This window comes from Cricetulus griseus, chromosome 3, assembly GCF_003668045.3.
Source record: "Cricetulus griseus strain 17A/GY chromosome 3, alternate assembly CriGri-PICRH-1.0, whole genome shotgun sequence".
NCBI lineage: Eukaryota > Metazoa > Chordata > Mammalia > Rodentia > Cricetidae > Cricetulus > Cricetulus griseus.
Genome location: NC_048596.1, coordinates 48,170,296 through 48,186,728, shown reverse-complemented (window position 1 = coordinate 48,186,728; position 16,433 = coordinate 48,170,296). Strand labels below are relative to the sequence as shown.

Genomic DNA, 16,433 nt, shown 5'->3' with positions numbered 1-16,433 from the left:
TTCTTTCCCTAAAGAAACAGTTTCTCTCATCTCCAAGCATCTCTTTCACTCCTTTCTCCTCTGCCTTCCTAAGAAGGTAAAGTCACTGTTGCAATAAAAAGAAGGTTTTATAACTTAGTGATCGTGTTCGTGTCTCTGCATTGGGAATTAAAGGATCTATGTGAACAAGGTAGGGGAGGGAAGACTTTCAACTAATTCAGTGAAAACCAGCCCTGGTTTTCAACCATGATGGGAGTGTTCCTCCCCAGACAAGCCACAGGTTGCCTTCACCCAAATCTCTGTGTGTGTAAAGAGATGGGCCAGAGAGAAACAAGAGCTTTGGGATGAAACTGCATTTAGTCTGAAGTTGGCAGAAGTTTCCAATCTGTGGTCTAGAAGACTTTACCTTCCCTGTATCTTGTTTGGGGTTTTATGCTCCTAGAGGCAGTCAGGACTTTGAAAAGACACAGACATCCTGTTGAGCCACTGCTTTGGGGCCTCCTGATCTCTGAACTGATGATGACTGTGGCAATTCCCTGGGCACCTGAGAGGACTGCTGGCTCATAGCAAGCTCACTTCTGCCCCACGGGGTTTCCTTTGCCCAGACCACTTTTAGACTTCTTGCTCATGTCAACAAGTTTTCAGAAAATATTTTAACTTACGACTTCTCATATGAGGTCAAAAGCAAAAGGGTGGCGAGAAACTGGAAATAAATCAAGAAATGTAAAAACTGAAGAGGACTCCAATGTTCCATGAATTGGCTGATGTCTTTTAGCCAACTGATGTCTACCTCATCATAAATTAGACATTGAAAGGGACTGTTGTTTAGATAGGTCAATTATTTTGGTTTGATCTTCTATATTACCAAAAACATAACCCTTTCTTCTTCTGTGAATGACACTCACCCTTCATGTCATCCCATCCATCACAAGTGTTAGAACAAATACAAAGACACAAGCATAGATACACCCCCACATTACAACAGGAAATCTTTATTTTCCCCGGGGGTAAAAAAACACAAAAGTCAAAATAAGTTCCCATTTAAGCATTACCTCCTCCCTAAAACTAAAACTATACAGAAAGTATCATCTTCTGTCCCTTTAGGCTTTGCTAGTTTTCACTGCTAGAAGCAGGGCTGATGTGACAAAAGTTATGTCATTAAGTTAACTGGAAAAGGCATCCAGAACCTCCTGTGACATTTATTTCAACTACAGGATGGCTTCCATGGGACATCTGTCAGAAAAAATGATTGACACCTGGCAGTAGTTGGGGTTTTGCTCATTTTTAATATTGGATTTAATTCTCTACAACATAGAAATTCCCCCACAGCTGCTTTAGAAATTATGAGTCCATTCACCACAGCACACCATCAGTGGGCTATTGTCTGTGGAAGATAATGTATTCTCTCCTTAATGTTGACAAACAAGGGCCTGTGCACACAGTAGGCTCTTCTGAAGAGCTCCAAGTGTCTCAGCCTCTGGGAATGTGGAAGAATTACTCATCCATTTCCAGCTGAGATACAGAGAGGAGTGAACAGTTGAGTTTGAATTCTGCCCTCCCTACTGCCCAGTCAGTGGGGTTCATTCTATGACCTCTTCACCAAACCTGATCTTTTCTGTATTAGATGTTCAGTATGAAAACTTTTTCCTTCTTGCTTTGTGGGTTCTGAGTGAGTTTTATGTGTTTCAGCCAAGCTAACAATTTTTCTTCAAGTGCTGCCTCTTCAATGCAAATTCCTTGAAGGATTACCGAATCTGCAAATCACAGCAGGAGACTGCTAGACCTTTAAGGTACAAACTTCCTAGTGAGACAAAAGTATTTCACTAACATATTTCTACTAACAAAAATGCATGCAAATATTCATTAAAAATGTGTGCCTAGTAACATTCTGTCCCAGTGCTCATCTGTTTGACATCAGAATTTGGGGTTTCTGCTTCACAGTCAAGCCATTTCACAAAGTCACAACCTGCTCTCCAAGTGGAACTCTTGGCTCTGCCAAGCTCTGGGTTCCTTAGGTTGGAGTCTGTGGCAAGTAAGGCCTGGCTTCTGAGAAAGCCACATCCTATAGAATATGAGAGATGGCCAGAGAATTTGATATAATGGAAGCTCTTCATTTCTTATTGTGTTATAATCAGTGTTAGAATAATTAAAACTAAACATTTATTTGAAGAAAAAAAAATCCTCTTGCAAATGATTAAAACATGCACTCTATTGTAGTCAAGTGAAGCCACTTTCAAGAAGTTAGCATCCAGGTCCAGAGAGCTGATTCAGCAGCTGAGAGCACTTGGTGCTCTCTGGGGTTGTATTCCTAATACCCACACAGCCACTCACAGCCCTCTAACTACAGAGCCGGGGGAGTGGGGGCAAAACTACAGGCAAAACGCTCATACGCATAACATCAAAACAAATAAATCTTAAGAAAAAAGAAGTTAACATTCCTAGTTTTCAAGATAACCATTCTTCCACAAGTTCACACTCATTTCCTTTGCCATGTGCTCTGTTAATTGGGAGGAACCTAGAGTCAAGCCAGGTCAAATGTGTGGGTAGAAGAGATATGGAGATTTTTAGAAAATAAAGAAAGTGGGGGGGGTTCCCTTTCTCTGGCTAGTTGGATTGAGGTTTTTCACACATAGAGGAAGTAACCCACGTGCTTCTGAGACAGGTGCCAAAGCACTTCTACAAAAGCAGGCCCTTAGGAGTAACAACAATTTGTGCTTGTTCATTTGCAGTTTATTGTTCTGCACATACACCTCATGAGCACCAGGGGGCGATGTCCTCTCGTAGAACAACACCAAGAACTTGAAATCACAGCAGTTACAAACAGAACACCTGACATCTGGACATCCACCAGCCCTCTCCCAGAAACCTCCATTCGGATGGTGTTGATAACAGACAAGCAAAGGGGGCAGCAATTGTTTCTTATGCTGGGTGGCTATGTTCTCAATGCTTTCATGATGTTGCATGCTAATCTCCTGATATAAAAACTTTCCATCTCGGTAGGGAAGCTTCTTAAGACTCAGAATGTTCTAAGGGAAAAGTCAACATTCCATTCTGTAGGTCACACTCATCCCTGAAGGGGGAGGAAGGATCAGGGCAGGAACTCAAGGCAGGAACTGAAGCAGAGGCCATGAAAGAGCACTGCTTACTGATGTGCTCCCTGTGGCATCCTCAACCTGCTTTCTTTTTTCTTTCTTTTTTTTTTTTAATTAGTTCAAATTAGGAACAAGCTTACTTCACATGTCAATACCTTCTCCCCGCCCCCAAACATCCCACATGCCCCTAGCCATCCCTCCTCCACTCCCCAGGCACTCAACCTGCTTTCTTATACAACACAGGACTAAGAGACTGGGGGCAGCACGGCATCAGTGTGGGCCCTTTCACATTAGTCATTACTCAAGAAAAATGCTCCTCAGGCTCATCCAAGGTCCAATCAGTTGGAGGCATTTTCTTAAGGTTTGTCAAATTGACAAAATACTAACCAGGGCACTCCCTAAGCTTGGGAAAGAAACAACTCAAAGGCTTCAGGTTTAAATGAAAATTCCCCCAGTAGGCTTGTAGGGAGTGGCACTATTAGAAGTTGTGGTCTTTCTGGAGTAGGTGTGGCCTTGTTGGAGGAACTGTGTCACTGGGGGTGGGCTTTGAGGTTTCAAATGCTTAAGTGAGGTCCAGTGTCTCACTCCGTCTTCCTTCTGCCTGCAGATCCAGATGTAGAACTCTCTGCTACCTCTCCAGCCCCATGTCTGCCTGTGTGCTGCTGTGCTTCCTGCCAAGATACTAAACCTCAGAACTGTAAGCCAGGCCCAATTAAATGTTTTCCTTTACAAGAGTTTCAGTGGTCATGGTGTCTCTTCACAGCAATAGAACCCTAAGACAATTAGGCATATATAAATAGTAAGGACTTCTGAGAAACGCCCTCAGACAAGCTGAGCTAACTATAAGAGGCTCAGACCAGTCAGGCTGTCTGGAAGAGGCAGAATGATCCTTGAAGAATCACCTGGAAGAGGCTCATATCACCTGAGCTGGCTGGAAGAGAAGTCTCCAGGCTGTTGAGCCATTTTCAGGCTCTAGGTTTCCAACTTCTGTGAGCTGCCCCCCATGTTAGGGTAGGGTGTGGTAGTGTAGCTGTCTTTGTGTCATTTCTTACCCAATAAGTAACCTTTCGCCCATATTCCTGTAAGAAAAACAAAAACAAAATGCAAACAAACAAAAACCTTATTGGCTCACCAAGAGGGCCTTTGGTGCTATCCATACTTGGTTGGTCATCAATTCTATTCTTGGGATGAGTAGAAGTTCATTCTTACCTTTTGTGAAACAGTGCTGCACATTGTAAACGCAAAGCAGTGTAAGACTCCGGCAAGTAGTTTTGACCAAGGTTAAAACCTGAATCTTACAAAAGTCTGAATCTTTCAAAAAGAGGGAAACAGACAGCCACAGATACAGCACATAGCTTCAAGGGGTCAGCATCTCACAAGGTGTATCTCCAATCCCGTTTGTCATCCCTGGAGTCTCAGAGTGGGAGAACATAGCTGCTGGTGCTGAGACTGTGAAAGGAAAAGCATGGAGACCCTGTTTGGCTCAGCAGAGCACATTGGGGCTTCTTTTGGGGAAACAAAGTAGCTACTTTGACCCTCTTAGAATTGCAACTATTCTTTTAAGGGGAGGGCACAAGAGAAGGGGCAAGAAATTCCCCCTGACCCTAAGGGGCTTTCTGAGCTAGGCCAGAATACCAGGGCCTTAAAGGATGTGGTGGGGACACAGGCCACTGGTCTTGTATTCAGTGTTCCAGGGGTTAAGAACTGTCCCCAAAGTCACAAAGATCTGTATGAAGACCTGTATCAACACAGATGTGACTCTAGTTCCCAATTACCCAAACCAAGGAATTAGCATAAACACTGTGTGAGTGTCTTAGGCCTCTCAGCAAGAGGCAAAGCTAAAAACTCAGGGACAGATACCACCACAAGCTGGGCAACCCCCTCACCACAAATAGTTCTGGTGGAAATAAAAGTAAGATTCATAAATCACACATCACACAAAGGAACAATTCACCAAGAGGATGTGTTAGCAGGTGCACTAACACATGGTGCATGGCATAAATTAAGAATATCCTTAATTTGACTGAGTGAAATATTCAGCTATAGCTTTGGGTCAAGAAGATTGCTATAACTGGCTTGCAGATCCTGGGCCACATGACATAGAGACCTTGTATGGAAAGGACCTTGTATCATAGAGACACTGGAAAGGACTTAGCTGACTCTGCAGCTGGGAAAATAGAGACTCAAAGACAGACCTGACTTCCTTAAAGCCGACAGCAGCTTAGTGGCAGAATGGGGAATTGAATCCAGTCTCCAGGTTCCCAGCTAGCTGTGTGACTTTGTGCAGTATTAGGGGGAAGGGTGGTAATTAAGTGTATATGCATGTGCAAGCCTGTGTGGAGGCCAGCTGAGGATGCTGGGCATTCTGTCTTTCTCTACCTTATTTGTTTGTTTGCTTGTTTATTTCTTTGAGTCAAAATCTCTGACTGAATCTGATGCTAACCATTTTGGATAGGCTGTCTGGCCAGTGAGCTCCAGGCATCTACCTGTTTCCTACTCCTCACTCAGCCTTGAGATTAAAGACCTGTAACCCTCTGCTACCCAGTCTGGCTAACATAATAATGGGTGTTGGAGAGCCAAACTCAGGTCCATACACTTCCATGGCAGGCACTTTATGGGCAGTCACCTTCCCAACCTACTGTGATATTTTTATACGTGTATATATTGAGCACTCACCACCCCATGCCCTCTCCCATTTCTGAAACTTCCTTTTGTGGAGGTAAGGATATGAGAGCTGAAGAAGGGCCTTGAAACACTGTTTTGGGGCCACGATGTGATCAAGGCTCTCACGCGCTCATGACAGCTGCAGTTGCTAGCATAGGGACTACTCAAGACATAGACAGTGAGTATTCAGCCATAGAAGGGGAAGGATCTCATGAGGTCCCACTTGAACTCACCCAAGGGAGCAAAGGGAAGCTAAGGATTGCCAGAAGAGAGGAAGCTGTTGTCTTTTGAGAAGTAACCACTGGTGAGTTCCTGTGCTACAGTGAATATTTTCACATCCAAGCCCACATAAGTAGCCCTGATTAAACTTGATGGGTCACAAAACAAATGCAAAATCAAAATAAAAGGCTACGAAAATGGGACAGGGACTTGACAGGGGGAAGGAGGAGGACCGGTGGAAGAAAAGAGGGGGTAGAGGAATGCGCATGGGCAGAATGTGTTACATACAAGTATGAGATTGTCAAAGAATACAATTTTTTAAGTAAAACAGAAGTCCCTGCTAATCTCTTCTTGTCCCGCTTACCTCTGACCCTTCCCATCCTAGTGCCCACTGTTCACTTTGTCCATCTATAAGCTTGCTGCTTTTCATAAATGATTGAGAGCTTAGACTGTTCATCTTTCTGTGTCCATCTAGCCTCATTTACTATAATGTTCTCTAGTTCTTTTCATATTGCTGCAGAGGACATGATCTCATGCTTTCTGAGTAGCTGTTCGAGTTTCCTCATTCACTGGGTGAAAGGCACTGGGATTTTCCATGTTTTGGCTATTGTGGGAGTGCTGCAGCAAGCATGGGGTGCAAGCATCGTTTTGGCAGAAAGGTTTCATTTCCTTTGGGTATACACCTGGTGAGCTAGAGGATACAGAAGTTACTTCGAGTTTCTTGAGAAGCATCCATACCATTTTTCATATGGCTGTACTAACTTCCACTCTCACCAATAGTGCTTAAGAGTGTAGTGGCTTTGTTGTTGTTGTTGTTGTTGTTGTTGTTGTTGTTGTTGTTGTTGTTTTACTCTTTGGGGGCACTCCACCCAGCTCCCAAATAAATATAGAGGCTTATTCTTACTTATGAATCCCCAGCTTCTTAGCTTGGCTTGTTTCTAGACAGCTCTTCTAACTTAAATTATCCTGTTTCTCCTTAGCTACATTTTTCCTCTGGGCTTTTTACCTTTCTATTACTCTACATAGCTTTCTTTCCTTACTCAGTGACTGGATGTGGGGCTGGGTTTCTGGCCCCTGGTGTCCTCCTCTCTTCCTTTTCTCAATCCTTGCACCTCCTCTTTTTTTCAAGCTTAAATTTCTCCTCCTATTTATTCTTTCTGCCTGGCAGCCCCACCTAGTTCTCTCTTCTTCCTGGCTATTGCATGTTCAGGTCTTTATTAGTCTAATCAGGTGGACTAAGTAACACAGCTGCACAGAGTTAAACAAATGCAACATAAAAGAATGCAACACACCTTCGCATCATTAAACAAGTGTTCCACAGCATAAACAAATGTCACACATCTTAAACTAACAGTCCACAACATAAGAATTTCCATTTCTCTGAGTCATTGTCAGCATTTACTTCTTGTCTTTTAGGGATAACCTTCTAGATGGGGTGAAATGAAACCTGTTCTCATTTCATTTCTCTCATGATAGATGAGTGGTATTGAGCTTTTTTTTCATGCTCAAATCTTGACAGTTTATAATCTAGTTATTATTAATAAGGGATCAGTAAACACCAGAATCCAGGACAAGTCCATTGTGATGCATTTTTGTAAGTAATAAGTTACTAGAACACAGCCATGATTGCTTGTTTACACATCACACACCTTTGCACAAAAAGTCAAAACCCAAGAAACCATTTGCTGGCACAGCCTGAAATACTTACAAGCTGGTTTGTCATTTACAGGGCAAGTTTGTCTGCTGCAGTCTAAAGGAAGGCTAGAATGAATTATTTCAAAAAGCAAGCCATCAGTCATTCTACTTGGCCTATGTCATTAACCCAAATGTCACTACAACTTTACCATTTCCCTTTGTTTAGGACATTATTAAAATATTCAGGCATTGTTCTGAGTTAATATGGCTCCTCATATTGTCATAAACAACCAGGGAAAGGCAGGATCCTCAGGTCTTCTAACATGCCCCTTTCCAAATCCTGGAAGAAATGAGCTATAAAAACAATCTCCAGACTTTCTTGCAGGGTCAGAAAGCAAAAGCTGATATCCTTCAAGCTCCTGCCTATACCACCTGAATGGTCTAGTGGTGCCCGGAGCCAGTCCTCTGAGCAGCTTGATCTATCCCTTGCAAGTAGGTGCTATTATTTAGGTGCTGTGGAGGTGAAAGTTTAGGGAAAACCCAGACCTTCTCTGATGTCAACTACGGCACTAGGGTAGCAATGTTATTTCTGTACTAAAATCTCTTTTTCACATCCTTATTTGTCAAAATAGCAATTAAGAAACTTGAGTGACTATGCAAAACCAAACCAAAGGAAACCAGCACACATTAGCAAGATATGTGCATGCATGTATGATGGCACACGCGCGCGCGCGCGCGCGCGCGCGCGCGCGCACACACACACACACACACACACACACACACACACACACACCTCTATTTCAACAGAGGATCCAAAGCTCCCAAGTACATATATCCTGAGATGGAAGAACCACCTCAGAAAACCTAAATTAATGCTATTGTTTTTGTCTTGACCTAGTCATGAATATTTTGGGTGGAAGAAAAATGGCGGTAACTTTGACTTTGCTTCATCTGAAGGCCCATTAGAGGAGGATAATAAATAATAAAAATGCTACCATTGAAGAACATGATACCTCCTCCCACAGGTACCATTAATAATAGCTCCTGGTGGGATCTCATGGGCATTTTTAGCCATGATGGAATGTTGAAGGGCTCACTCTTATGCAGGTATCTATTGCTGTTGTGTGTTCATGATGGCATTTCTGGATGACAGCATTTCATGGCATTCTTCCTGGTCCTTTAGCTCTTACATTCTTCCTGCCCACTCTTTCACAGTGTTCCTTAGGCCTGGGTGGTGGTGGTACTGATAGAGATGTCCCATTTAGGGCTCAGTACTCAACAAATCAAAAAAATTAATAAAAGATTGCTTTTATTAATAAGGATAAAACAGAAAAGAAGCCATAATGAGTACAATGCAAAGCATCACAATCCTATAGCAACAAGGGAGGTAACAAAACAGATTTGCTATGGTTCAGAATATTTCTATATATTTAACAAAAAATGTTTTATACATTTCAAAATCTCCTGATTATAACAAATGATAAAGTTGTTCATTTAAAAGAAACACTAAATGTTATTCTGAATTTTCTTTTGTATAATTTGATAGTAAAACAAATGTGGGAATATGAAAGCTGACAACAGTAAACTCAGAGAAACCCAAAGCTACTCAATTACCTCTTTTGCCCAAATCTTCCTCAAATAAGAAGTCACGTGGCCAGAAAGATGTGAGTAGTAAGAAATGAAGACATAATAAAATTCTGTGCTGAGCGCTCCAGGCCAAGGTCCTGTTTCCAGCTGAAGGGAGATAAATAGACTTTTCACAGTAGGGTCTCAGAGAAGCCTGAAGAAAAGTGGAGAGGAAAAAGGAGTTACCTGTACTGGCTCAAGCTTTGAAGACTTGAGTTTGGAGAGGAGATGAAAGGGAATCGTGTTGGGGAGATAAAGTAGCATGTAAAGTGCTTGCAATTATGAGGGCTGGAATTCACATGTCCAGGACCTGCTTAAGTGCTGAGAGGACATGGTGGCTCATCTGTAACCCTAGCATGCACGAGGCAGAGATGGCAAGCTGGCTAACTGGAATAGCAAAACCAGTAAGCTCTGGGTTCCAAAAAATACTGTGCCTCAATAATGCTAATTAAGTAGAGAGCAGTCCAGGAAGGTGCCTGAAGTCAGCTCCGGGCCTCTACATGCATGGGTACACACGTACATCCACACAACACACAAACACACATATATCACACACACACACTTTTGAAACAATAAGGGGAAGGGAGACCTAAGTATTCACACTATCCTTTTGACTTTTACAAAAAACATTAAATCTGACATAGGCTACTGCACAATAGTACCTACAATGATTGCCTGATCAACAACAGATATTCAGTTCCTGTTTACCTCATAGAGCAACGAAACAAGTTTCCATTAGAATGTTCTGGAAATCTGTATTGAGACTGTGATGAGACTGCCTCAGAATTCAGAGGAAAACAAAGGAATAGCAAAGTGTGCTATTGCAATCATGGACTGACAACCAAGACTAAATCTTCAGTCTGTGAACCTAAGTTCCTAGAAAACAAAAACAAAAACAAAATCTTCAGTCTGTGAACCTAAGTACCTAGAAAACAAAAACAAACACCAAAAACAAACAAAAGCACCCATGTTAAAGATTCTACAATGTTGACTGACTGTGTAAGATTAAGGACAAGTAAAAATGCTACATGTCCAGATCCAAATTATCTTTAGCCTCCTTAGCAGCTATTTGCCATCTAGCTCTGTTTTTGTCCTAACATGCTTGTGGCTATCAGGTACAATACTTTTTGGACTGTATACACAGACCACCATTTTCCACCAACTCAGAGGGTAAGGCTGTCAGCATCTTCAGACATCATCTGGATCATATAGCAAAGACTTCTGTGCTCTGTTGGATCCCGCCTATCTACCTACCTGGTGTCCCTATCAATGTATCTGAAAAATAGCTTTAATTATGGTTTTCTTTGTTCTGTCATAAAAAGTTCATGAAACCATTATCACAACGGAATTTAAGGTAAGCTGAATCTGTTTCCCCTGCACATGGTAACTTAGTCTTGGCTACAGAATAAACTCTTGAATAATCTTTCAAGGAAGAGCTCTGTTTTTGCTTGGACAGTTTTAGCACCTGAGTATGAGAACTCAAGGATGATCCATTTTCATTGGAAGAGTCACCCAAACCGGGACCAAGTACTATCATGGGACCCTTGTACCCAACTCTCATTGTCTCTTCTGGTAGATTTTGGTAAGTTCTTTGTGGGGCCTGGGCCTCCCAGTCTTTTGGTCAGTAGCCAATCAGGTTTATTCTGAGCTGGTTGGAAGGATTCTGTTTGGATATTTGGGGAGGGGTTTGGAGGGTGTGTTTCCTTTGTTTTGTTTGTTTCAGAGTGTTCTGTCTTAGGGTATTGTTAGCTTGATGGCTTTTGTCCTTTTCTCCTTCCATCACCCCAATATCTAATTAGCATTTTTCTGCCATCTCTTTGCTTAATGCCCCCTCTGTCTTTAGCTCAGGCAGCACAGAAATCTGAATCAAATCGCAGATCCCCTAGCTAGCTTAGGGAAGCTGGTGGTTTTCAGAAGAAAATGGGAAGCTGAGACCCAAAGAGGAACTGCTAAAGAAAACTGGCTTTGGGGCCTCCATCTGCTTTTATGTTTGATAATTGTGATCATTCAGCTCAGAAGTATTTGGGAATGGAGGGTACACAAGTGAATATAATTTGGTTTTATGACTGCCTCATGGAAACTTTTTAAAATTTATTTTTATTTTATGTACACTGAATGTTTTGCCATGGGTGTTGGATCTCATGGAACTAGAGTTAGAGACAGTTGTGAGCTGCCATGTGGGTGCTAAGAATTGAACCCAGGTCCTCTGGAAGAGCAGTCAGTGCTCTTAACCACTGAGCCATCTCTCCAACCCCCTCATGGGAAAAATTTTTATCCTAAATTATTGTTGGTGGGATTGTTTTGCATTAATGAGAAGTCCTTGGTGGACAGTAGAATTAATGATGGACAGCTTAATTAGAATTTTAATACATATAAACAAATGATGAAATTTGTAATTTATATTTAAAAAGAGCTTTAGAAGCTATAAGTTCAAATGTGATGCTAAAACCAAGGAGGAAAGTAAGAAAATCTTAAGGTTCTGTCAGAGCCAAAAGTAAATTCTGAGATGTCTGCCTGTTAGCTCCATATTCTCGTGTGTTCTCTAATGTTGTCTCTTCCTTATCTCCAAGCAGAACAAATTCTGTATCAAGGGAAAAGACTATTATGGCCTCTAAGAGAAAACCTAGAGGGGGGAAATCCCATGCTATATTAACATTTCCATTTGGGGAGGTGTTTTTTTTTTTTTTGGCTTATTTGTTCATAAACAGAGAAATATAGGAATCCAATTTTATACAGCACCTTTCCCCTTTGATCCTTTTCCTTTGGGTAGGCTTTGCTTTTCTGGATGATTAGAGAAGGGAACTATTTTGTTTTGTCAAGGAGTCCTCTTCTGGCTGCGTTACACGTGTTCAAGATCATGTACTTGTTTAAGTGGGACAAAACTCTCTGCCCTAAAATTCCTAAACATAGCTGATTTATTTTTAAACTATGCCCACTTTGTCTTACATTTTAAAACTTATTTTGCACTAGACTTAACACTCTTGGAATGTCTGATTTAATAAGGGGTGTGTGTGTGTGTGTGTGTGTGTGTGTGTGTGTGTGTGTGTGTGTGAATGTGGACATTTTAGGGTGAGTTTTGACTGCTACTGGCTCTTTTAAAAACAGTTTTTTCAAGATCCTTATCTTAGGCAAACCTAAATAAGATAGAACTCTAAAGTTTGGGGACTAAAGAAAAAAACAGTCATTTAAAGCCCTACTTAATTTACATAAAGGCTTACAAATGTATCTTACAGTTTATAGTTAATCCAACATGTTTTAATATATCATTAATGTAATTTGTCCTTTACAATGTAAGACCTTAAGCCTAAAAAAAACAAAAACAAAACAAAAAAAACCAAACAAACAAAAAAATGAGTTGAATGGTTGTTAAATAGTTAATATACTCACTACAAAGGTAGAAGAAGGCTAGCTGACTTAAAGTGAAAGTACAGAAAACAGGGTGGAGACAGAAATGCCTGATTCAAAAGAGGAGGACTCCCCACCCCACCACCCCACCCCCACCTCTCCTACAAACCTCTTTTAAAACAAAAGCACTCACCCTGGCCTTGAACTCATAGAGATCCACCTGCCTGCCTCTGCTAGGATAAAGGCGTGCTCCCCTGCACAAAAGCAATTTCTAAATGCCTGTTATAATAAGAATTAAACGTTTAAGAAATAGTGTTTAAATTTGTTAAAAGAATACAGAAAAGGCTCAGTGTTTTTTCCTTTATTTGTAACTTCTAGATATTTAAGATACAAAGTATTTGCTTTCAGTTTCAGGCCATTAAGAATTTCTAAGGTCAAAATTCTATACTCTGTAGAACCGGTGCCTGATTCTCTATTTAAAACAATAATGTTTTCTTAAATATTGATTTTCTCTTAATAATATTTATAGAAAATGCAAGCTTAGGGAACAAGGGTTTTATTAGATAATTTCTTTAACAATTCTTAGACTTACTGATTTTGTTTTCTAAGTGTTTTGCCTGAATGCAAGTATGTTCACCACAGAGGCTACCAGAGGGTGTCGGATCTGCTGGAACTGGAGTTACAGACAGCAGTGAGCCTCCATATGGGTGCTGGGAACCAAATCCAGCTAGCTCTCCATATTTGAGACTTTTGTGTTTTATCCTTTTACCGAATGGGCCATTTAAAATTTGATTAGATTTTATCCAAATGCTATGTTTGCATGTTTTCCTATTGAGTAAAGCTGGATAGGCACTACCTTAACAAAAGGAAAATTTTTACTTAAAAATATTCCCTCTTGGGGTGTTCCTCTGCCTAATAATCCTAGGTGATTTTGTGAGCAAATGTTTAAATCTATTTGTAAAGTTTGGACTGCTGCACAAAATTTGCATTATGTTTATTATCTTAAAGCTTCTGTATTGATGAATAAATAAGCAAATGTCACTAAATGTCTAAATTAACTCAAGCTTTCTTCTTCATTAGCCGAAGATATTCCTCTTAACTCTGAGGAAGCTAAAATTTACTCCCCCTTTAAAAGATGTCCGTGTCTCCTTATAAAATAAGTATGGGGCAGCCTGTACATTTTTTAGAATAATCATGAGTTACCTCTATTAAAAGGAGACATCATATGATTTTTTTATTGTTTTTTTACTTTTAAAACAATCTTATTTTGCATACCAATCCTAGTTCCCTCTCCCTCTCACCCTCCCATCCCCCTTGCTCTTGCCGCCTTCTCCCCACACCACACCCCATCCATGCCTCAGAAAGGGTGAGGCCTCCCATGGGGAGTCAACAAATTGTGTCACATCTCTTGAGGCAGGACCCAAGGCCCTCCCCGCTCTATTTAGGCTGAGCAAGGTATTCCTCCATTGGGAATGGGCTCCAAAAAGCCAGTTCATGCGCTAGGGATAAATCCTGGTTCCACTGCCAGAGGCCCCACAAACTGCCCAAGCCCCACAACTGACACCCACATTCAAAGGCCCAGTTCGGTCCCATGCAGGTTCCTCAGCTGTCAGTCTGGAGTCAGTGAGCTCCCACTTGCTTGGGCCAACTATCTCTGTGGGTCCCCATCATGGTCTTGACCCCTTTGCTCAGACTTACTGCTACTCCCTCTCTATGACTTTCGACAGGGACTTCAAGGTGATCCCTAACAATTCAATCCACGGCGAACTCCCGAAAGACAGAGCTCGGAACATTAACTAAGACCAAGCAAGTTAATTAATCTGTTAAAAATAAATAAGCAACATCAAGATCACCTTTAACCTGGACGTGAGTATCGGTTACTTTTAACTAGCTTTTTGTGTTGTAAAACTTTAAAAGATAAATTCTTAGATTCGTTAAGTCTCACCACAAACTTGTGCCAACTTCTGAGAACAATGCCACAGAGACATCAAAAAAAGCAGAATGCCACCTGTTTTCGACTATACTGGCAACTGAGTGCTCCAGGTGACCAGACTTAAGCCCTCTCTGACAATATTTTTACTGATCCTCTTTTTTGTATTTCTTAAATCTTTTCACATTTATATTTTTCAATATTTAAGATGTTTGGAATTTGCTTGGTGTAATCCTAGGTGATGGAATTATCACTTACTAACATTGGCTTTAGTGATATAGATAAAGGTGCTGTTTTATATTAATTTCATTCTTTTTTTTTTTTTTTTTTGGTTTTTTGAGACAGGGTTTCTCTGTGGCTTTGGAGGCTGTCCTGGAACTAGCTCTTGTAGACCAGGCTGGTCTCAAACACACAGATATCTGCCTGCTTCTGCCTCCTGAGTGCTGGGATTAAAGGCGTGCCCCACCAACGCTCTTAATTACATTCTTGTTAGAAATGATTATTTATTCAGACCTCCTACCTTACTGGAACAGAGTCATCATGTTCGAAAAGACTCAAGTATTTTCACTATCTTTGTAAAATATTGTCTCCCATTATTCAGTGTAATTTAGATTTAAATTTTTAGTTAGTTTTTTTATTGATAATTTATTTTAAATCTTCCAAAAGGAACTGCATCAGGGGAAGTACCTCTATGTTGACTCAAAACTCTTAATTCAAGTTCTTCCTACTTAAAAAAGAAAAAAGAATATTAACTGGATCTAACTAATTGGATTATAAATTCTTAATATTTATAATTAAGAGATAAGACATTAAGATAATACAAATTGAATATAAAACTTTTTATTTCTGGGGTTTCTTTTTTTAGTATTTTATTTTTTTCCTCATTATTATTATTATTATTATTATTATTATTATTATTATTATTATTAATTCAAGTTAGGGAACAGGCTTGTTTCACATGTAAGTCCCCCCTCTCTCTCCCTCTCCCTCCCCTCGCCCCTATTCCTTCTCCCCCACCTCCAACCTACCCCCAACCCCATCCACCCACCACTCCCCAGGCAGGGTAGGGCCCCCAACAGGGTCTCCACCAAGTCCACCAAATCTTCCTGTGCTGGGCCTAGGCTCCTCCCCATGTGTCCAGAGACAGAGTGCCTCCCTTCAAGTGGGATGGGCTCTCAAAGTCCCCCACACACACCAGGGCAAAATGCCAGTCCACCTCCGGAGGCTCCCAGGAGAATAGGGGCCTCCCCATTGGCATCCATGATCAGGGGGCTGGATCAGTCCCGTACTGGCCTCACAAAGAGCTTCTGGGGTCAATATGCTTTCCCTTTTTCAGGCCAACTGTTTCTGTGGGTTTCTTCAACCTGGTACAGACCACTTCGTTCTTCATTCCTCCCTCTCTTCAACTAGGTTCCAGATTTCAGCTCAGTGTATTTCTGTGGATGTCTGTCTCTGCTTCCATCAGCCACTGGATGAGGACTCTAGGATAGCATAGAGAGTAGTCATCAATCTCATTCTAGGGGAAGGGCTTCTAGGCCATCCTCTCCTCCACTGCCCGGACTGTCAGATCGTGTCATCCTTGTAGGTCTCTGGAGATCTCCCTAGTTCCAGATCTCTTCTCGGACCTATAGTGGCTCCCTCTGATATGATATCTCTCATCCTGCTCTCTCTCTTCTATTCTTCCCCCAACTCAATATCTCTGCTCCTCCATTTCTTCTCCTCTACTCTTCCTCTTGTGCTCTTATTGTGGCAGCACCCACTCCTCTACCCTCATGCTCTCAATTAGCTCAGGAGTTCATGCCACTTCCCATTCCTGGGGTCCATTTATCCCTTAGAGTCATTGATGATTTCTAGTTTCTTTGGGGAAGAGGATTATAGGCTGGTAAACCTTTGCTCTATGTCTAAAATTCATATATGAGTGAGTACATACCATGTTTGTCTTT

At 41.3% G+C, this 16,433-nt stretch overlaps 1 protein-coding gene across 1 annotated transcript in view; it reads right to left on the bottom strand.

The window, feature by feature from the left end:
- Nucleotides 1-2,687: 2,687 nt before the first annotated feature.
- Nucleotides 2,688-16,433, bottom strand: part of Dtx4 (deltex E3 ubiquitin ligase 4) — a 64,219-nt gene continuing 50,473 nt past the window's right edge. Inside the window, exon 10 of the transcript XR_004769038.1 lies at nucleotides 2,688-2,845. The gene's annotated coding sequence lies outside the window, so the exon portion shown is untranslated. The remainder of the gene's footprint in view (nucleotides 2,846-16,433) is intronic.